At 42.6% G+C, this 21,939-nt stretch overlaps 14 non-coding genes across 14 annotated transcripts; all 14 read right to left on the bottom strand.

The window, feature by feature from the left end:
- Nucleotides 1-552: 552 nt before the first annotated feature.
- On the bottom strand, nt 553-625 carry trnar-acg (transfer RNA arginine (anticodon ACG)). The gene has a single exon. It is a non-coding gene; the product is annotated as a tRNA-Arg (tRNA).
- A 1,516-nt stretch (nt 626-2,141) lies between these two features.
- On the bottom strand, nt 2,142-2,214 carry trnar-acg (transfer RNA arginine (anticodon ACG)). The gene has a single exon. It is a non-coding gene; the product is annotated as a tRNA-Arg (tRNA).
- A 1,516-nt stretch (nt 2,215-3,730) lies between these two features.
- Nucleotides 3,731-3,803, bottom strand: trnar-acg (transfer RNA arginine (anticodon ACG)). Its single transcript has one exon. It is a non-coding gene; the product is annotated as a tRNA-Arg (tRNA).
- Nucleotides 3,804-5,319: 1,516 nt separating this feature from the next.
- Nucleotides 5,320-5,392, bottom strand: trnar-acg (transfer RNA arginine (anticodon ACG)). The gene has a single exon. It is a non-coding gene; the product is annotated as a tRNA-Arg (tRNA).
- Nucleotides 5,393-6,908: 1,516 nt separating this feature from the next.
- On the bottom strand, nt 6,909-6,981 carry trnar-acg (transfer RNA arginine (anticodon ACG)). Its single transcript has one exon. It is a non-coding gene; the product is annotated as a tRNA-Arg (tRNA).
- A 1,516-nt stretch (nt 6,982-8,497) lies between these two features.
- On the bottom strand, nt 8,498-8,570 carry trnar-ucg (transfer RNA arginine (anticodon UCG)). Its single transcript has one exon. It is a non-coding gene; the product is annotated as a tRNA-Arg (tRNA).
- A 1,523-nt stretch (nt 8,571-10,093) lies between these two features.
- Nucleotides 10,094-10,166, bottom strand: trnar-ucg (transfer RNA arginine (anticodon UCG)). Its single transcript has one exon. It is a non-coding gene; the product is annotated as a tRNA-Arg (tRNA).
- Nucleotides 10,167-11,595: 1,429 nt separating this feature from the next.
- Nucleotides 11,596-11,668, bottom strand: trnar-acg (transfer RNA arginine (anticodon ACG)). Its single transcript has one exon. It is a non-coding gene; the product is annotated as a tRNA-Arg (tRNA).
- Nucleotides 11,669-13,183: 1,515 nt separating this feature from the next.
- On the bottom strand, nt 13,184-13,256 carry trnar-acg (transfer RNA arginine (anticodon ACG)). The gene has a single exon. It is a non-coding gene; the product is annotated as a tRNA-Arg (tRNA).
- A 1,516-nt stretch (nt 13,257-14,772) lies between these two features.
- trnar-ucg (transfer RNA arginine (anticodon UCG)) lies at nt 14,773-14,845 on the bottom strand. Its single transcript has one exon. It is a non-coding gene; the product is annotated as a tRNA-Arg (tRNA).
- A 1,523-nt stretch (nt 14,846-16,368) lies between these two features.
- trnar-ucg (transfer RNA arginine (anticodon UCG)) lies at nt 16,369-16,441 on the bottom strand. Its single transcript has one exon. It is a non-coding gene; the product is annotated as a tRNA-Arg (tRNA).
- A 1,429-nt stretch (nt 16,442-17,870) lies between these two features.
- trnar-acg (transfer RNA arginine (anticodon ACG)) lies at nt 17,871-17,943 on the bottom strand. The gene has a single exon. It is a non-coding gene; the product is annotated as a tRNA-Arg (tRNA).
- Nucleotides 17,944-19,459: 1,516 nt separating this feature from the next.
- Nucleotides 19,460-19,532, bottom strand: trnar-acg (transfer RNA arginine (anticodon ACG)). The gene has a single exon. It is a non-coding gene; the product is annotated as a tRNA-Arg (tRNA).
- A 1,516-nt stretch (nt 19,533-21,048) lies between these two features.
- On the bottom strand, nt 21,049-21,121 carry trnar-ucg (transfer RNA arginine (anticodon UCG)). The gene has a single exon. It is a non-coding gene; the product is annotated as a tRNA-Arg (tRNA).
- Between the last annotated feature and the right edge of the window lie 818 nt (nt 21,122-21,939).

Below are 21,939 nucleotides of genomic sequence, written 5' to 3'. Positions count from 1 at the left end.
GGTGGGCATGAACTGGTGCAATCTAGCTAAAGTCCCTTGCTCAAGAGTAGTAAGTGTACCAGAGATTGCACACACCGTGCTGTGCTACAGGGTACAGAGCCCAAACCACTACTCCACACTGTATTCAAAAGTGATTATCTGTTCAAATGAATGTAGTGTTGTGGAAGTGTCTTATTGTAACAGAGTCTTATTATGAAAGAATTGAGATTAAACGGATTAAGCAACATGTCAGGTTATTGGGTGTCAATGACACATTAACAGTGTCGACAAGGTGTGATACAAGTGCGCATTTCTGTTGACTACGGTTCAGGTGAGAGGCAGCAGTCGGGTACAGGTTGAATTGAATGAGCAGATGGAGCCATGAACACATTGAATGTATGTTGCACCTCAGTCACACTGGTGCAATGGTTTGATAATCATCATGGAATGAGATTGGAGTGTGGTAGCGGTGACTTTGATGGTCCTCCCATGCCTGGTCAGGCACACTATGATGTAGTGCTGCTGGTCGCCAGATATGAGAAGAAAACAGTGAGAGTTGGTTGTAGATGCTGTCGAGCCAGGTAGGAGTCGAACCTACAGTCTTCTGATTCGTAGTCAGACGCGTTATCCATTGCGCCACTGGCCCCACGTTTGGACGCACTCAAGCAATCCGATGGAAACAGCTTCTTCTGTCCTGGAACAGGGTATCAGTGAACCCAAAGGGATGCAAAGTTCAGAGCGAACCTGCAGCCGGCGCTGCACAGGGCGGTGCTGCCACAGGAAGCAGCGGGGAATTAGCTCAGATGGTAGAGCGCTCGCTTAGCATGCGAGAGGTGGCGGGACCGATGCCCGCATTCTCCAGAGCTCCTTCATCTGCTACCAGACCCGTCTTCAGCCCGCAGGACAGCCCTGCTGAGATCCTCACAAGCATACGAGGGGTCGTCATTTTTCACTTCTTGATCACAACCACCATACCATTCGTAAATATATCCACCCCAATGTATTCACAACAAGAACAATACAGTGTATTCTGTTTTGAACAAACAGATGTATTTAGACTTCATCTAATATTCTGTATCAGTTCATATTACTTCGCTCTATGCTATAAAATATTACATTTTTACATAGATCTAAGAAAAAACGTATGTCCGTATGTAATACCAATTTTATGTTCACATTTCCCTCTGTGCCTTTACAGTTCTTCGTTGACATTTTTTCTTCTTTTCTATTTATATTTCCTCCTCTGCATTTCGTCTACTCTGTAAATAGAGATATAAAGAGAAAAACACCACCTCACCTTTTCAACTCACGTTCTCTTTCATATTTTGCCTTTGCTTGTTGTAGTGATGAGAAGGGCCAGAATGCATTGTACATTCATTTGTGCGACATGTATGGAGGATAATCCAAGGCAGAATTAAAAATAAATGCAGAGAGAAGATAATAATAAATACATGAATTATACATGTTGAACACAGAAATAAATCAATGGAGATTCATATCAACGTATTTTTTAATTCGATTTCTTAGCAGACACCATAGCCAGGGTGACTTACAGATGTTAACGAGATATTACCACATTTTGTTTTCCTTACACTTAACCCATTGGCATGGGTGGGCATTAACTGGTGCAATCCAGCTAAAGTCCCTTGCTCAAGAGTAGTAAGTGTACCAGAGACTGCACACACCGTGCTGTGCTACAGGGTACAGAGCCCAAACCACTACTCCACACTGTATTCAAAAGTGATTATCTGTTCAAATGAATGTAGTGTTGTGGAAGTGTCTTATTGTAACAGAGTCTTATTATGAAAGAATTGAGATTAAACGGATTAAGCAACATGTCAGGTTATTGGGTGTCAATGACACATTAACAGTGTCGACAAGGTGTGATACAAGAGCGCATTTCTGTTGACTACGTTTCAGGTGAGAGGCAGCAGTCGGGTACAGGTTGAATTGAATGAGCAGATGGAGCCATGAAGACATTGAATGTATGTTGCACCTCAGTCACACTGGTGCATTGGTTTCATAATCATCATGGAATGAGATTGGAGTGTGGTAGCGGTGACTTTGATGGTCCTCCCATGCCTGGTCCGGCACACTATGATGTAGTGCTGCTGGTCGCCAGATATGAGAAGAAAACAGTGAGAGTTGGTTGTAGATGCTGTCGAGCCAGGTAGGAGTCGAACCTACAGTCTTCTGATTCGTAGTCAGACGCGTTATCCATTGCGCCACTGGCCCCACGTTTGGACGCACTCAAGCAATCCGATGGAAACAGCTTCTTCTGTCCTGGAACAGGGTATCAGTGAACCCAAAGGGATGCAAAGTTCAGAGCGAACCTGCAGCCGGCGCTGCACAGGGCGGTGCTGCCACAGGAAGCAGCGGGGAATTAGCTCAGATGGTAGAGCGCTCGCTTAGCATGCGAGAGGTGGCGGGACCGATGCCCGCATTCTCCAGAGCTCCTTCATCTGCTACCAGACCCGTCGTCAGCCCGCAGGACAGCCCTGCTGAGATCCTCACAAGCATACGAGGGGTCATCATTTTTCACTTCTTGATCACAACCACCATACCATTCGTAAATATATCCACCCCAATGTATTCACAACAAGAACCAAACAGTGTATTCTGTTTTGAACAAGCAGATGTATTTAGACTTCTTCAAATAGTCTGTTTCAGTTCATATTACTTCGCTCTATGCTATAAAATATTACATTTTTACATAGATCTAAGAAAAATCGTATGTCCGTATGTAATACCAATTTTATGTTCACATTTCCCTCTGTGCATTTACAGTTCTTCGTTGACATTTTTTCTTCTTTTCTATTTATATTTCCTCCTCTGCATTTCGTCTACTCTGTAAATAGAGATATAAAGAGAAAAACACCACCTCACCTTTTCAACTCACGTTCTCTTTCATATTTTGGCTTTGCTTGTTGTAGTGATGAGAAGGGCCAGAATGCATTGTACATTCATTTGTGCGACATGTATGGAGGATAATCCAAGGCAGAATAAAAAATAAATGCAGAGAGAAGATAATAATAAATACATGAATTATACATGTTGAACACAGAAATAAATCAATGGAGATTCATATCAACGTATTTTTTAATTCGATTTCTTAGCAGACACCATAGCCAGGGTGACTTACAGATGTTAACGAGATATTACCACATTTTGTTTTCCTTACACTTAACCCATTGGCATGGGTGGGCATTAACTGGTGCAATCTAGCTAAAGTCCCTTGCTCAAGAGTAGTAAGTGTACCAGAGATTGCACACACCGTGCTGTGCTACAGGGTACAGAGCCCAAACCACTACTCCACACTGTATTCAAAAGTGATTGTCTATTCAAATGAATGTAGTGTTGTGGAAGTGTCTTATTGTAACAGAGTCTTATTATGAAAGAATTGAGATTAAACGGATTAAGCAACATGTCAGGATATTGGGTGTCAATGACACATTAACAGTGTCGACAAGGTGTGATACAAGTGCGCATTTCTGTTGACTACGTTTCAGGTGAGAGGCAGCAGTCGGGTACAGGTTGAATTGAATGAGCAGATGGAGCCATGAAGACATTGAATGTATGTTGCACCTCAGTCACACTGGTGCAATGGTTTGATAATCATCATGGAATGAGATTGGAGTGTGGTAGCGGTGACTTTGATGGTCCTCCCATGCCTGGTCCGGCACACTATGATGTAGTGCTGCTGGTCGCCAGATATGAGAAGAAAACAGTGAGAGTTGGTTGTAGATGCTGTCGAGCCAGGTAGGAGTCGAACCTACAGTCTTCTGATTCGTAGTCAGACGCGTTATCCATTGCGCCACTGGCCCCACGTTTGGACGCACTCAAGCAATCCGATGGAAACAGCTTCTTCTGTCCTGGAACAGGGTATCAGTGAACCCAAAGGGATGCAAAGTTCAGAGCGAACCTGCAGCCGGCGCTGCACAGGGCGGTGCTGCCACAGGAAGCAGCGGGGAATTAGCTCAGATGGTAGAGCGCTCGCTTAGCATGCGAGAGGTGGCGGGACCGATGCCCGCATTCTCCAGAGCTCCTTCATCTGCTACCAGACCCGTCGTCAGCCCGCAGGACAGCCCTGCTGAGATCCTCACAAGCATACGAGGGGTCATCATTTTTCACTTCTTGATCACAACCACCATACCATTCGTAAATATATCCACCCCAATGTATTCACAACAAGAACAATACAGTGTATTCTGTTTTGAACAAACAGATGTATTTAGACTTCATCTAATATTCTGTATCAGTTCATATTACTTCGCTCTATGCTATAAAATATTACATTTTTACATAGATCTAAGAAAAAACGTATGTCCGTATGTAATACCAATTTTATGTTCACATTTCCCTCTGTGCATTTACAGTTCTTCGTTGACATTTTTTCTTCTTTTCTATTTATATTTCCTCCTCTGCATTTCGTCTACTCTGTAAATAGAGATATAAAGAGAAAAACACCACCTCACCTTTTCAACTCACGTTCTCTTTCATATTTTGCCTTTGCTTGTTGTAGTGATGAGAAGGGCCAGAATGCATTGTACATTCATTTGTGCGACATGTATGGAGGATAATCCAAGGCAGAATTAAAAATAAATGCAGAGAGAAGATAATAATAAATACATGAATTATACATGTTGAACACAGAAATAAATCAATGGAGATTCATATCAACATATTTTTTAATTCGATTTCTTAGCAGACACCATAGCCAGGGTGACTTACAGATGTTAACGAGATATTACCACATTTTGTTTTCCTTACACTTAACCCATTGGCATGGGTGGGCATTAACTGGTGCAATCTAGCTAAAGTCCCTTGCTCAAGAGTAGTAAGTGTACCAGAGATTGCACACACCGTGCTGTGCTACAGGGTACAGAGCCCAAACCACTACTCCACACTGTATTCAAAAGTGATTATCTGTTCAAATGAATGTAGTGTTGTGGAAGTGTCTTATTGTAACAGAGTCTTATTATGAAAGAATTGAGATTAAACGGATTAAGCAACATGTCAGGATATTGGGTGTCAATGACACATTAACAGTGTCGACAAGGTGTGATACAAGTGCGCATTTCTGTTGACTACGTTTCAGGTGAGAGGCAGCAGTCGGGTACAGGTTAAATTGAATGAGCAGATGGAGCCATGAACACATTGAATGTATGTTGCACCTCAGTCACACTGGTGCAATGGTTTGATAATCATCATGGAATGAGATTGGAGTGTGGTAGCGGTGACTTTGATGGTCCTCCCATGCCTGGTCCGGCACACTATGATGTAGTGCTGCTGGTCGCCAGATATGAGAAGAAAACAGTGAGAGTTGGTTGTAGATGCTGTCGAGCCAGGTAGGAGTCGAACCTACAGTCTTCTGATTCGTAGTCAGACGCGTTATCCATTGCGCCACTGGCCCCACGTTTGGACGCACTCAAGCAATCCGATGGAAACAGCTTCTTCTGTCCTGGAACAGGGTATCAGTGAACCCAAAGGGATGCAAAGTTCAGAGCGAACCTGCAGCCGGCGCTGCACAGGGCGGTGCTGCCACAGGAAGCAGCGGGGAATTAGCTCAGATGGTAGAGCGCTCGCTTAGCATGCGAGAGGTGGCGGGACCGATGCCCGCATTCTCCAGAGCTCCTTCATCTGCTACCAGACCCGTCTTCAGCCCGCAGGACAGCCCTGCTGAGATCCTCACAAGCATACGAGGGGTCGTCATTTTTCACTTCTTGATCACAACCACCATACCATTCGTAAATATATCCACCCCAATGTATTCACAACAAGAACAATACAGTGTATTCTGTTTTGAACAAACAGATGTATTTAGACTTCATCTAATATTCTGTATCAGTTCATATTACTTCGCTCTATGCTATAAAATATTACATTTTTACATAGATCTAAGAAAAAACGTATGTCCGTATGTAATACCAATTTTATGTTCACATTTCCCTCTGTGCCTTTACATTTCTTCGTTGACATTTTTTCTTCTTTTCTATTTATATTTCCTCCTCTGCATTTCGTCTACTCTGTAAATAGAGATATAAAGAGAAAAACACCACCTCACCTTTTCAACTCACGTTCTCTTTCATATTTTGCCTTTGCTTGTTGTAGTGATGAGAAGGGCCAGAATGCATTGTACATTCATTTGTGCGACATGTATGGAGGATAATCCAAGGCAGAATTAAAAATAAATGCAGAGAGAAGATAATAATAAATACATGAATTATACATGTTGAACACAGAAATAAATCAATGGAGATTCATATCAACGTATTTTTTAATTCGATTTCTTAGCAGACACCATAGCCAGGGTGACTTACAGATGTTAACGAGATATTACCACATTTTGTTTTCCTTACACTTAACCCATTGGCATGGGTGGGCATTAACTGGTGCAATCTAGCTAAAGTCCCTTGCTCAAGAGTAGTAAGTGTACCAGAGATTGCACACACCGTGCTGTGCTACAGGGTACAGAGCCCAAACCACTACTCCACACTGTATTCAAAAGTGATTGTCTATTCAAATGAATGTAGTGTTGTGGAAGTGTCTTATTGTAACAGAGTCTTATTATGAAAGAATTGAGATTAAACGGATTAAGCAACATGTCAGGATATTGGGTGTCAATGACACATTAACAGTGTCGACAAGGTGTGATACAAGTGCGCATTTCTGTTGACTACGGTTCAGGTGAGAGGCAGCAGTCGGGTACAGGTTGAATTGAATGAGCAGATGGAGCCATGAACACATTGAATGTATGTTGCACCTCAGTCACACTGGTGCAATGGTTTGATAATCATCATGGAATGAGATTGGAGTGTGGTAGCGGTGACTTTGATGGTCCTCCCATGCCTGGTCCGGCACACTATGATGTAGTGCTGCTGGTCGCCAGATATGAGAAGAAAACAGCGAGAGTTGGGTGTAGATGCTGTCGAGCCAGGTAGGAGTCGAACCTACAGTCTTCTGATTCGTAGTCAGACGCGTTATCCATTGCGCCACTGGCCCCACGTTTGGACGCACTCAAGCAATCCGATGGAAACTGCTTCTTCTGTCCTGGAACAGGGTATCAGTGCACCCAAAGGGATGCAAAGTTCAGAGCGAACCTGCAGCCGGCGCTGCACAGGGCGGTGCTGCCACAGGAAGCAGCGGGGAATTAGCTCAGATGGTAGAGCGCTCGCTTAGCATGCGAGAGGTGGCGGGACCGATGCCCGCATTCTCCAGAGCTCCTTCATCTGCTACCAGACCCGTCTTCAGCCCGCAGGACAGCCCTGCTGAGATCCTCACAAGCATACGAGGGGTCGTCATTTTTCACTTCTTGATCACAACCACCATACCATTCGTAAATATATCCACCCCAATGTATTCACAACAAGAACAATACAGTGTATTCTGTTTTGAACAAACAGATGTATTTAGACTTCATCAAATATTCTGTATCAGTTCATATTACTTCGCTCTATGCTATAAAATATTACATTTTTACATAGATCTAAGAAAAAACGTATGTCCGTATGTAATACCAATTTTATGTTCACATTTCCCTCTGTGCATTTACAGTTCTTCGTTGACATTTTTTCTTCTTTTCTATTTATATTTCCTCCTCTGCATTTCGTCTACTCTGTAAATAGAGATATAAAGAGAAAAACACCACCTCACCTTTTCAACTCACGTTCTCTTTCATATTTTGCCTTTGCTTGTTGTAGTGATGAGAAGGGCCAGAATGCATTGTACATTCACTTGTGCGACATGTATGTAGGATAATCCAAGGCAGAATTAAAAATAAATGCAGAGAGAAGATAATAATAAATACATGAATTATACATGTTGAACATAGAAATAAATCAATGGAGATTCATATCAACGTATTTTTTAATTCGATTTCTTAGCAGACACCAAAGCCAGGGTGACTTACAGATGTTAACGAGATATTACCACATTTTGTTTTCCTTACACTTAACCCATTGGCATGGGTGGGCATTAACTGGTGCAATCTAGCTAAAGTCCCTTGCTCAAGAGTAGTAAGTGTACCAGAGATTGCACACACCGTGCTGTGCGACAGGGTACAGAGCCCAAACCACTACTCCACACTGTATTCAAAAGTGATTGTCTATTCAAATGAATGTAGTGTTGTGGAAGTGTCTTATTGTAACAGAGTCTTATTATGAAAGAATTGAGATTAAACGGATTAAGCAACATGTCAGGTTATTGGGTGTCAATGACACATTAACAGTGTCGACAAGGTGTGATACAAGTGCGCATTTCTGTTGACTACGGTTCAGGTGAGAGGCAGCAGTCGGGTACAGGTTGAATTGAATGAGCAGATGGAGCCATGAACACATTGAATGTATGTTGCACCTCAGTCACACTGGTGCAATGGTTTGATAATCATCATGGAATGAGATTGGAGTGTGGTAGCGGTGACTTTGATGGTCCTCCCATGCCTGGTCCGGCACACTATGATGTAGTGCTGCTGGTCGCCAGATATGAGAAGAAAACAGCGAGAGTTGGGTGTCGATGCTGTCGAGCCAGGTAGGAGTCGAACCTACAGTCTTCTGATTCGAAGTCAGACGCGTTATCCATTGCGCCACTGGCCCCACGTTTGGACGCACTCAAGCAATCCGATGGAAACAGCTTCTTCTGTCCTGGAACAGGGTATCAGTGCACCCAAAGGGATGCAAAGTTCAGAGCGAACCTGCAGCCGGCGCTGCACAGGGCGGTGCTGCCACAGGAAGCAGCGGGGAATTAGCTCAGATGGTAGAGCGCTCGCTTAGCATGCGAGAGGTGGCGGGACCGATGCCCGCATTCTCCAGAGCTCCTTCATCTGCTACCAGACCCGTCTTCAGCCCGCAGGACAGCCCTGCTGAGATCCTCACAAGCATACGAGGGGTCGTCGTTTTTCACTTCTTGATCACAACCACCATACCATTCGTAAATATATCCACCCCAATGTATTCACAACAAGAACAATACAGTGTATTCTGTTTTGAACAAACAGATGTATTTAGACTTCTTCAAATATTCTGTATCAGTTCATATTACTTCGCTCTATGCTATAAAATATTACATTTTTACATAGATCTAAGAAAAAGCGTATGTCCGTATGTAATACCAATTTTATGTTCACATTTCCCTCTGTGCATTTACAGTTCTTCGTTGACATTTTTTCTTCTTTCCTATTTATATTTCCTCCTCTGCATTTCGTCTACTCTGTAAATAGAGATATAAAGAGAAAAACACCACCTCACCTTTTCAACTCACGTTCTCTTTCATATTTTGGCTTTGCCTGTTGTAGTGATGAGAAGGGCCAGAATGCATTGTACATTCATTTGTGCGACAGGCTATCATGTATGGAGGATAATCCAAGGCAGAATTAAAAATAAATGCAGAGAGAAGATAATAATATATACATTAATTATACATGTTGAGCATAGAAATAAATCAATGGAGATTCATATCAACATATCGTTAACTCGATTTCTTAGCAGACACCAAAGCCAGGGTGACTTACAGATGTTAACGAGATATTACCACATTTTGTTTTCCTTACACTTAACCCATTGGCATGGGTGGGCATTAACTGGTGCAATCTAGCTAAAGTCCCTTGCTCAAGAGTAGTAAGTGTACCAGAGATTGCACACACCGTGCTGTGCTACAGGGTACAGAGCCCAAACCACTACTCCACACTGTATTCAAAAGTGATTATCTGTTCAAATGAATGTAGTTTTGTGGAAGTGTCTTATTGTAACAGAGTCTTATTATGAAAGAATTGAGATTAAACGGATTAAGCAACATGTCAGGATATTGGGTGTCAAAAACACATTAACAGTGTCGACAAGGTGTGATACAAGTGCGCATTTCTGTTGACTACGGTTCAGGTGAGAGGCAGCAGTCGGGTACAGGTTGAATTGAATGAGCAGATGGAGCCATGAACACATTGAATGTATGTTGCACCTCAGTCACACTGGTGCAATGGTTTGATAATCATCATGGAATGAGATTGGAGTGTGGTAGCGGTGACTTTGATGGTCCTCCCATGCCTGGTCCGGCACACTATGATGTAGTGCTGCTGGTCGCCAGATATGAGAAGAAAACAGCGAGAGTTGGGTGTAGATGCTGTCGAGCCAGGTAGGAGTCGAACCTACAGTCTTCTGATTCGAAGTCAGACGCGTTATCCATTGCGCCACTGGCCCCACGTTTGGACGCACTCAAGCAATCCGATGGAAACAGCTTCTTCTGTCCTGGAACAGGGTATTAGCTCAGATGGTAGAGCGCTCGCTTAGCATGCGAGAGGTGGCGGGACCGATGCCCGCATTCTCCAGAGCTCCTTCATCTGCTACCAGACCCGTTTTCAGCCCGCAGGACAGCCCTGCTGAGATCCTCACAAGCATACGAGGGGTCGTCATTTTTCACTTCTTGATCACAACCACCATACCATTCGTAAATATATCCACCCCAATGTATTCACAACAAGAACAATACAGTGTATTCTGTTTTGAACAAACAGATGTATTTAGACTTCTTCAAATATTCTGTATCAGTTCATATTACTTCGCTCTATGCTATAAAATATTACATTTTTACATAGATCTAAGAAAAAGCGTATGTCCGTATGTAATACCAATTTTATGTTCACATTTCCCTCTGTGCATTTACAGTTCTTCGTTGACATTTTTTCTTCTTTCCTATTTATATTTCCTCCTCTGCATTTCGTCTACTCTGTAAATAGAGATATAAAGAGAAAAACACCACCTCACCTTTTCAACTCACTTTCTCTTTCATATTTTGGCTTTGCCTGTTGTAGTGATGAGAAGGGCCAGAATGCATTGTACATTCACTTGTGCGACATGTATGGAGGATAATCCAAGGCAGAATTAAAAATAAATGCAGAGAGAAGATAATAATAAATACATGAATTATACATGTTGAACACAGAAATAAATCAATGGAGATTCATATCAACGTATTTTTTAATTCGATTTCTTAGCAGACACCATAGCCAGGGTGACTTACAGATGTTAACGAGATATTACCACATTTTGTTTTCCTTACACTTAACCCATTGGCATGGGTGGGCATTAACTGGTGCAATCTAGCTAAAGTCCCTTGCTCAAGAGTAGTAAGTGTACCAGAGATTGCACACACCGTGCTGTGCTACAGGGTACAGAGCCCAAACCACTACTCCACACTGTATTCAAAAGTGATTGTCTATTCAAATGAATGTAGTGTTGTGGAAGTGTCTTATTGTAACAGAGTCTTATTATGAAAGAATTGAGATTAAACGGATTAAGCAACATGTCAGGATATTGGGTGTCAATGACACATTAACAGTGTCGACAAGGTGTGATACAAGTGCGCATTTCTGTTGACTACGTTTCAGGTGAGAGGCAGCAGTCGGGTACAGGTTGAATTGAATGAGCAGATGGAGCCATGAAGACATTGAATGTATGTTGCACCTCAGTCACACTGGTGCAATGGTTTGATAATCATCATGGAATGAGATTGGAGTGTGGTAGCGGTGACTTTGATGGTCCTCCCATGCCTGGTCCGGCACACTATGATGTAGTGTTGCTGGTCGCCAGATATGAGAAGAAAACAGTGAGAGTTGGTTGTAGATGCTGTCGAGCCAGGTAGGAGTCGAACCTACAGTCTTCTGATTCGTAGTCAGACGCGTTATGCATTGCGCCACTGGCCCCACGTTTGGACGCACTCAAGCAATCCGATGGAAACAGCTTCTTCTGTCCTGGAACAGGGTATCAGTGAACCCAAAGGGATGCAAAGTTCAGAGCGAACCTGCAGCCGGCGCTGCACAGGGCGGTGCTGCCACAGGAAGCAGCGGGGAATTAGCTCAGATGGTAGAGCGCTCGCTTAGCATGCGAGAGGTGGCGGGACCGATGCCCGCATTCTCCAGAGCTCCTTCATCTGCTACCAGACCCGTCGTCAGCCCGCAGGACAGCCCTGCTGAGATCCTCACAAGCATACGAGGGGTCGTCATTTTTCACTTCTTGATCACAACCACCATACCATTCGTAAATATATCCACCCCAATGTATTCACAACAAGAACAATACAGTGTATTCTGTTTTGAACAAACAGATGTATTTAGACTTCATCTAATATTCTGTATCAGTTCATATTACTTCGCTCTATGCTATAAAATATTACATTTTTACATAGATCTAAGAAAAAACGTATGTCCGTATGTAATACCAATTTTATGTTCACATTTCCCTCTGTGCCTTTACAGTTCTTCGTTGACATTTTTTCTTCTTTTCTATTTATATTTCCTCCTCTGCATTTCGTCTACTCTGTAAATAGAGATATAAAGAGAAAAACACCACCTCACCTTTTCAACTCACGTTCTCTTTCATATTTTGCCTTTGCTTGTTGTAGTGATGAGAAGGGCCAGAATGCATTGTACATTCATTTGTGCGACATGTATGGAGGATAATCCAAGGCAGAATTAAAAATAAATGCAGAGAGAAGATAATAATAAATACATTAATTATACATGTTGAGCATAGAAATAAATCAATGGAGATTCATATCAACGTATCTTTAACTCGATTTCTTAGCAGACACCAAAGCCAGGGTGACTTACAGATGTTAACGAGATATTACCACATTTTGTTTTCCTTACACTTAACCCATTGGCATGGGTGGGCATTAACTGGTGCAATCTAGCTAAAGTCCCTTGCTCAAGAGTAGTAAGTGTACCAGAGATTGCACACACCGTGCTGTGCTACAGGGTACAGAGCCCAAACCACTACTCCACACTGTATTCAAAAGTGATTATCTGTTCAAATGAATGTAGTTTTGTGGAAGTGTCTTATTGTAACAGAGTCTTATTATGAAAGAATTGAGATTAAACGGATTAAGCAACATGTCAGGATATTGGGTGTCAAAAACACATTAACAGTGTCGACAAGGTGTGATACAAGTGCGCATTTCTGTTGACTACGGTTCAGGTGAGAGGCAGCAGTCGGGTACAGGTTGAATTGAATGAGCAGATGGAGCCATGAACACATTGAATGTATGTTGCACCTCAGTCACACTGGTGCAATGGTTTGATAATCATCATGGAATGAGATTGGAGTGTGGTAGCGGTGACTTTGATGGTCCTCCCATGCCTGGTCCGGCACACTATGATGTAGTGCTGCTGGTCGCCAGATATGAGAAGAAAACAGCGAGAGTTGGGTGTAGATGCTGTCGAGCCAGGTAGGAGTCGAACCTACAGTCTTCTGATTCGTAGTCAGACGCGTTATCCATTGCGCCACTGGCCCCACGTTTGGACGCACTCAAGCAATCCGATGGAAACTGCTTCTTCTGTCCTGGAACAGGGTATCAGTGAACCCAAAGGGATGCAAAGTTCAGAGCGAACCTGCAGCCGGCGCTGCACAGGGCGGTGCTGCCACAGGAAGCAGCGGGGAATTAGCTCAGATGGTAGAGCGCTCGCTTAGCATGCGAGAGGTGGCGGGACCGATGCCCGCATTCTCCAGAGCTCCTTCATCTGCTACCAGACCCGTCTTCAGCCCGCAGGACAGCCCTGCTGAGATCCTCACAAGCATACGAGGGGTCGTCATTTTTCACTTCTTGATCACAACCACCATACCATTCGTAAATATATCCACCCCAATGTATTCACAACAAGAACAATACAGTGTATTCTGTTTTGAACAAACAGATGTATTTAGACTTCATCAAATATTCTGTATCAGTTCATATTACTTCGCTCTATGCTATAAAATATTACATTTTTACATAGATCTAAGAAAAAACGTATGTCCGTATGTAATACCAATTTTATGTTCACATTTCCCTCTGTGCATTTACAGTTCTTCGTTGACATTTTTTCTTCTTTTCTATTTATATTTCCTCCTCTGCATTTCGTCTACTCTGTAAATAGAGATATAAAGAGAAAAACACCACCTCACCTTTTCAACTCACGTTCTCTTTCATATTTTGCCTTTGCTTGTTGTAGTGATGAGAAGGGCCAGAATGCATTGTACATTCACTTGTGCGACATGTATGTAGGATAATCCAAGGCAGAATTAAAAATAAATGCAGAGAGAAGATAATAATAAATACATGAATTATACATGTTGAACATAGAAATAAATCAATGGAGATTCATATCAACGTATTTTTTAATTCGATTTCTTAGCAGACACCAAAGCCAGGGTGACTTACAGATGTTAACGAGATATTACCACATTTTGTTTTCCTTACACTTAACCCATTGGCATGGGTGGGCATTAACTGGTGCAATCTAGCTAAAGTCCCTTGCTCAAGAGTAGTAAGTGTACCAGAGATTGCACACACCGTGCTGTGCGACAGGGTACAGAGCCCAAACCACTACTCCACACTGTATTCAAAAGTGATTGTCTATTCAAATGAATGTAGTGTTGTGGAAGTGTCTTATTGTAACAGAGTCTTATTATGAAAGAATTGAGATTAAACGGATTAAGCAACATGTCAGGTTATTGGGTGTCAATGACACATTAACAGTGTCGACAAGGTGTGATACAAGTGCGCATTTCTGTTGACTACGGTTCAGGTGAGAGGCAGCAGTCGGGTACAGGTTGAATTGAATGAGCAGATGGAGCCATGAACACATTGAATGTATGTTGCACCTCAGTCACACTGGTGCAATGGTTTGATAATCATCATGGAATGAGATTGGAGTGTGGTAGCGGTGACTTTGATGGTCCTCCCATGCCTGGTCCGGCACACTATGATGTAGTGCTGCTGGTCGCCAGATATGAGAAGAAAACAGCGAGAGTTGGGTGTAGATGCTGTCGAGCCAGGTAGGAGTCGAACCTACAGTCTTCTGATTCGAAGTCAGACGCGTTATCCATTGCGCCACTGGCCCCACGTTTGGACGCACTCAAGCAATCCGATGGAAACAGCTTCTTCTGTCCTGGAACAGGGTATCAGTGCACCCAAAGGGATGCAAAGTTCAGAGCGAACCTGCAGCCGGCGCTGCACAGGGCGGTGCTGCCACAGGAAGCAGCGGGGAATTAGCTCAGATGGTAGAGCGCTCGCTTAGCATGCGAGAGGTGGCGGGACCGATGCCCGCATTCTCCAGAGCTCCTTCATCTGCTACCAGACCCGTCTTCAGCCCGCAGGACAGCCCTGCTGAGATCCTCACAAGCATACGAGGGGTCGTCGTTTTTCACTTCTTGATCACAACCACCATACCATTCGTAAATATATCCACCCCAATGTATTCACAACAAGAACAATACAGTGTATTCTGTTTTGAACAAACAGATGTATTTAGACTTCTTCAAATATTCTGTATCAGTTCATATTACTTCGCTCTATGCTATAAAATATTACATTTTTACATAGATCTAAGAAAAAGCGTATGTCCGTATGTAATACCAATTTTATGTTCACATTTCCCTCTGTGCATTTACAGTTCTTCGTTGACATTTTTTCTTCTTTCCTATTTATATTTCCTCCTCTGCATTTCGTCTACTCTGTAAATAGAGATATAAAGAGAAAAACACCACCTCACCTTTTCAACTCACGTTCTCTTTCATATTTTGGCTTTGCCTGTTGTAGTGATGAGAAGGGCCAGAATGCATTGTACATTCATTTGTGCGACAGGCTATCATGTATGGAGGATAATCCAAGGCAGAATTAAAAATAAATGCAGAGAGAAGATAATAATATATACATTAATTATACATGTTGAGCATAGAAATAAATCAATGGAGATTCATATCAACGTATCTTTAACTCGATTTCTTAGCAGACACCAAAGCCAGGGTGACTTACAGATGTTAACGAGATATTACCACATTTTGTTTTCCTTACACTTAACCCATTGGCATGGGTGGGCATTAACTGGTGCAATCTAGCTAAAGTCCCTTGCTCAAGAGTAGTAAGTGTACCAGAGATTGCACACACCGTGCTGTGCTACAGGGTACAGAGCCCAAACCACTACTCCACACTGTATTCAAAAGTGATTATCTGTTCAAATGAATGTAGTTTTGTGGAAGTGTCTTATTGTAACAGAGTCTTATTATGAAAGAATTGAGATTAAACGGATTAAGCAACATGTCAGGATATTGGGTGTCAAAAACACATTAACAGTGTCGACAAGGTGTGATACAAGTGCGCATTTCTGTTGACTACGGTTCAGGTGAGAGGCAGCAGTCGGGTACAGGTTGAATTGAATGAGCAGATGGAGCCATGAACACATTGAATGTATGTTGCACCTCAGTCACACTGGTGCAATGGTTTGATAATCATCATGGAATGAGATTGGAGTGTGGTAGCGGTGACTTTGATGGTCCTCCCATGCCTGGTCCGGCACACTATGATGTAGTGCTGCTGGTCGCCAGATATGAGAAGAAAACAGCGAGAGTTGGGTGTAGATGCTGTCGAGCCAGGTAGGAGTCGAACCTACAGTCTTCTGATTCGAAGTCAGACGCGTTATCCATTGCGCCACTGGCCCCACGTTTGGACGCACTCAAGCAATCCGATGGAAACAGCTTCTTCTGTCCTGGAACAGGGTATTAGCTCAGATGGTAGAGCGCTCGCTTAGCATGCGAGAGGTGGCGGGACCGATGCCCGCATTCTCCAGAGCTCCTTCATCTGCTACCAGACCCGTCTTCAGCCCGCAGGACAGCCCTGCTGAGATCCTCACAAGCATACGAGGGGTCGTCATTTTTCACTTCTTGATCACAACCACCATACCATTCGTAAATATATCCACCCCAATGTATTCACAACAAGAACAATACAGTGTATTCTGTTTTGAACAAACAGATGTATTTAGACTTCATCAAATATTCTGTATCAGTTCATATTACTTCGCTCTATGCTATAAAATATTACATTTTTACATAGATCTAAGAAAAAACGTATGTCCGTATGTAATACCAATTTTATGTTCACATTTCCCTCTGTGCATTTACAGTTCTTCGTTGACATTTTTTCTTCTTTTCTATTTATATTTCCTCCTCTGCATTTCGTCTACTCTGTAAATAGAGATATAAAGAGAAAAACACCACCTCACCTTTTCAACTCACTTTCTCTTTCATATTTTGGCTTTGCTTGTTGTAGTGATGAGAAGGGCCAGAATGCATTGTACATTCACTTGTGCGACATGTATGTAGGATAATCCAAGGCAGAATTAAAAATAAATGCAGAGAGAAGATAATAATAAATACATGAATTATACATGTTGAACACAGAAATAAATCAATGGAGATTCATATCAACGTATTTTTTAATTCGATTTCTTAGCAGACACCAAAGCCAGGGTGACTTACAGATGTTAACGAGATATTACCACATTTTGTTTTCCTTACACTTAACCCATTGGCATGGGTGGGCATTAACTGGTGCAATCTAGCTAAAGTCCCTTGCTCAAGAGTAGTAAGTGTACCAGAGATTGCACACACCGTGCTGTGCTACAGGGTACAGAGCCCAAACCACTACTCCACACTGTATTCAAAAGTGATTGTCTATTCAAATGAATGTAGTGTTGTGGAAGTGTCTTATTGTAACAGAGTCTTATTATGAAAGAATTGAGATTAAACGGATAAAGCAACATGTCAGGTTATTGGGTGTCAATGACACATTAACAGTGTCGACAAGGTGTGATACAAGTGCGCATTTCTGCTGACTACGTTTCAGGTGAGAGGCAGCAGTCGGGTACAGGTTGAATTGAATGAGCAGATGGAGCCATGAACACATTGAATGTATGTTGCACCTCAGTCACACTGGTGCAATGGTTTGATAATCATCATGGAATGAGATTGGAGTGTGGTAGCGGTGACTTTGATGGTCCTCCCATGCCTGGTCCGGCACACTATGATGTAGTGCTGCTGGTCGCCAGATATGAGAAGAAAACAGCGAGAGTTGGTTGTAGATGCTGTCGAGCCAGGTAGGAGTCGAACCTACAGTCTTCTGATTCGTAGTCAGACGCGTTATCCATTGCGCCACTGGCCCCACGTTTAGATGCAGTCAAGCAATCCGATGGAAACAGCTTCTTCTGTCCTGGAACAGGGTATCAGTGAACCCAAAGGGATGCAAAGTTCAGAGCGAACCTGCAGCCGGCGCTGCACAGGGCGGTGCTGCCACAGGAAGCAGCGGGGAATTAGCTCAGATGGTAGAGCGCTCGCTTAGCATGCGAGAGGTGGCGGGACCGATGCCCGCATTCTCCAGAGCTCCTTCATCTGCTATCAGACCCGTCTTCAGCCCGCAGGACAGCCCTGCTGAGATCCTCCCAAGCATACGAGGGGTCGTCATTTTTCACTTCTTGATCACAACCACCATACCATTCGTAAATATATCCACCCCAATGTATTCACAACAAGAACAATACAGTGTATTCTGTTTTGAACAAACAGATGTATTTAGACTTCATCAAATATTCTGTATCAGTTCATATTACTTCGCTCTATGCTATAAAATATTACATTTTTACATAGATCTAAGAAAAAACGTATGTCCGTATGTAATACCAATTTTATGTTCACATTTCCCTCTGTGCATTTACAGTTCTTCGTTGACATTTTTTCTTCTTTTCTATTTATATTTCCTCCTCTGCATTTCGTCTACTCTGTAAATAGAGATATAAAGAGAAAAACACCACCTCACCTTTTCAACTCACTTTCTCTTTCATATTTTGGCTTTGCTTGTTGTAGTGATGAGAAGGGCCAGAATGCATTGTACATTCACTTGTGCGACATGTATGTAGGATAATCCAAGGCAGAATTAAAAATAAATGCAGAGAGAAGATAATAATAAATACATGAATTATACATGTTGAACATAGAAATAAATCAATGGAGATTCATATCAAAGTATTTTTTAATTCGATTTCTTAGCAGACACCAAAGCCAGGGTAAATTACAGATGTTAACGAGATATTACCACATTTTGTTTTCCTTACACTTAACCCATTGGCATGGGTGGGCATTAACTGGTGCAATCTAGCTAAAGTCCCTTGCTCAAGAGTAGTCAGCGAACCAGGGATTGCACACACCGTGCTCTGCGACAGGGTACAGAGCCCAAACCACTACTCCACACTGTATTCAAAAGTGATTGTCTATTCAAATGAATGTAGTGTTGTGGAAGTGTCTTATTGTAACAGAGTCTTACTATGAAAGAATTGAGATTAAACGGATTAAGCAACATGTCAGGTTATTGGGTGTCAATGACACATTAACAGTGTCGACAAGGTGTGATACAAGTGCGCATTTCTGTTGACTACCGTTCAGGTGAGAGGCAGCAGTCGGGTACAGGTTGAATTGAATGAGCAGATGGAGCCATGAACACATTGAATGTATGTTGCACCTCAGTCACACTGGTGCAATGGTTTGATAATCATCATGGAATGAGATTGGAGTGTGGTAGCGGTGACTTTGATGGTCCTCCCATGCCTGGTCCGGCACACTATGATGTAGTGCTGCTGGTCGCCAGATATGAGAAGAAAACAGCGAGAGTTGGGTGTAGATGCTGTCGAGCCAGGTAGGAGTCGAACCTACAGTCTTCTGATTCGTAGTCAGACGCGTTATCCATTGCGCCACTGGCCCCACGTTTGGACGCACTCAAGCAATCCGATGGAAACTGCTTCTTCTGTCCTGGAACAGGGTATCAGTGAACCCAAAGGGATGCAAAGTTCAGAGCGAACCTGCAGCCGGCGCTGCACAGGGCGGTGCTGCCACAGGAAGCAGCGGGGAATTAGCTCAGATGGTAGAGCGCTCGCTTAGCATGCGAGAGGTGGCGGGACCGATGCCCGCATTCTCCAGAGCTCCTTCATCTGCTACCAGACCCGTCTTCAGCCCGCAGGACAGCCCTGCTGAGATCCTCACAAGCATACGAGGGGTCGTCATTTTTCACTTCTTGATCACAACCACCATACCATTCGTAAATATATCCACCCCAATGTATTCACAACAAGAACAATACAGTGTATTCTGTTTTGAACAAACAGATGTATTTAGACTTCATCTAATATTCTGTATCAGTTCATATTACTTCGCTCTATGCTATAAAATATTACATTTTTACATAGATCTAAGAAAAAACGTATGTCCGTATGTAATACCAATTTTATGTTCACATTTCCCTCTGTGCATTTACAGTTCTTCGTTGACATTTTTTCTTCTTTTCTATTTATATTTCCTCCTCTGCATTTCGTCTACTCTGTAAATAGAGATATAAAGAGAAAAACACCACCTCACCTTTTCAACTCACTTTCTCTTTCATATTTTGGCTTTGCTTGTTGTAGTGATGAGAAGGGCCAGAATGCATTGTACATTCACTTGTGCGACATGTATGTAGGATAATCCAAGGCAGAATTAAAAATAAATGCAGAGAGAAGATAATAATAAATACATGAATTATACATGTTGAACACAGAAATAAATCAATGGAGATTCATATCAACGTATTTTTTAATTCGATTTCTTAGCAGACACCAAAGCCAGGGTGACTTACAGATGTTAACGAGATATTACCACATTTTGTTTTCCTTACACTTAACCCATTGGCATGGGTGGGCATTAACTGGTGCAATCTAGCTAAAGTCCCTTGCTCAAGAGTAGTAAGTGTACCAGAGATTGCACACACCGTGCTGTGCTACAGGGTACAGAGCCCAAACCACTACTCCACACTGTATTCAAAAGTGATTGTCTATTCAAATGAATGTAGTGTTGTGGAAGTGTCTTATTGTAACAGAGTCTTATTATGAAAGAATTGAGATTAAACGGATTAAGCAACATGTCAGGTTATTGGGTGTCAATGACACATTAACAGTGTCGACAAGGTGTGATACAAGTGCGCATTTCTGTTGACTACGGTTCAGGTGAGAGGCAGCAGTCGGGTACAGGTTGAATTGAATGAGCAGATGGAGCCATGAACACATTGAATGTATGTTGCACCTCAGTCACACTGGTGCAATGGTTTGATAATCATCATGGAATGAGATTGGAGTGTGGTAGCGGTGACTTTGATGGTCCTCCCATGCCTGGTCCGGCACACTATGATGTAGTGCTGCTGGTCGCCAGATATGAGAAGAAAACAGCGAGAGTTGGGTGTAGATGCTGTCGAGCCAGGTAGGAGTCGAACCTACAGTCTTCTGATTCGAAGTCAGACGCGTTATCCATTGCGCCACTGGCCCCACGTTTGGACGCACTCAAGCAATCCGATGGAAACAGCTTCTTCTGTCCTGGAACAGGGTATTAGCTCAGATGGTAGAGCGCTCGCTTAGCATGCGATAGGTGGCGGGACCGATGCCCGCATTCTCCAGAGCTCCTTCATCTGTTACCAGACCCGTCTTCAGCCTGCAGGACAGCCCTGCTGAGATCCTCACAAGCATACGAGGGGTCGTCGTTTTTCACTTCTTGATCACAACCACCATACCATTCGTAAATATATCCACCCCAATGTATTCACAACAAGAACAATACAGTGTATTCTGTTTTGAACAAACAGATGTATTTAGACTTCATCAAATATTCTGTATCAGTTCATATTACTTCGCTCTATGCTATAAAATATTACATTTTTACATAGATCTAAGAAAAAACGTATGTCCGTATGTAATACCAATTTTATGTTCACATTTCCCTCTGTGCATTTACAGTTCTTCGTTGACATTCTTTCTTCTTTTCTATTTATATTTCCTCCTCTGCATTTCGTCTACTCTGTAAATAGAGATATAAAGAGAAAAACACCACCTCACCTTTTCAACTCACGTTCTCTTTCATATTTTGGCTTTACTTGTTGTAGTGATAAAAAGGGCCAGAATGCATTGTACATTCATTTGTGCGACAGGCTATCATGTATGGAGGATAATCCAAGGCAGAATTAAAAATAAATGCAGAGAGAAGATAATAATATATACATTAATTATACATGTTGAGCATAGAAATAAATCAATGGAGATTCATATCAACGTATCTTTAACTCGATTTCTTAGCAGACACCAAAGCCAGG

The sequence above is a fragment of the Amia ocellicauda genome, chromosome 14 (assembly GCF_036373705.1).
Source record: "Amia ocellicauda isolate fAmiCal2 chromosome 14, fAmiCal2.hap1, whole genome shotgun sequence".
Classification (NCBI taxonomy): Eukaryota; Metazoa; Chordata; class Actinopteri; order Amiiformes; family Amiidae; genus Amia; species Amia ocellicauda.
Note: the sequence above shows the minus strand (reverse complement) of the source record. Positions and strands in the feature narration are given on the sequence as shown.